Genomic DNA, 452 nt, shown 5'->3' with positions numbered 1-452 from the left:
GTTTCACGTATATAAACACACTCTGCTGTCTGTTACTAAAGTCACCGAAATTCTGTATTATAAGATTTCCGGAACACACGTCTTCATAGCTTAAGCTCAAACAAACACCGATGGACGTTCAGCTTACTGGCCGCAGCATTTTCGACAAAGGTTTCGCCCCCCCCCCCCGGTTCCCCAGCAGCAAGTCCCGACCTCAAGCACTGACGCTTTCGCTTTCCCTCCTGCAGTGACCGCCTGCCCGGCGCCCTTCTTTCCGGTGATGTCTCAGTGCTTCTGGACGAGTACCAAGTACGAGCTTCTCATGGACGACGCCCGCAGCTTCTGCAGCAGATGGGCGGCGACTTGGCCACGCCGCTGTACCTCAACGCCCTCATGGTCCTACCTACAGGATCATTACTGTAAGATTGCCTTGCCTTCTGCAGGTTCCACATTTCTTCCCAAAATAGGTTAAC

The 452-nt window shown here is 52.9% G+C and overlaps 1 pseudogene; it reads left to right on the top strand.

Annotated features, from left to right (window-relative positions):
* LOC119588806 overlaps positions 1-452 on the top strand; it is a 4,177-nt pseudogene that overhangs the window by 611 nt on the left and 3,114 nt on the right.

Source organism: Penaeus monodon, chromosome 24, assembly GCF_015228065.2.
Source record: "Penaeus monodon isolate SGIC_2016 chromosome 24, NSTDA_Pmon_1, whole genome shotgun sequence".
NCBI classification, from domain to species: domain Eukaryota; kingdom Metazoa; phylum Arthropoda; class Malacostraca; order Decapoda; family Penaeidae; genus Penaeus; species Penaeus monodon.
This window is presented reverse-complemented; position numbering and strand designations above follow the sequence as displayed.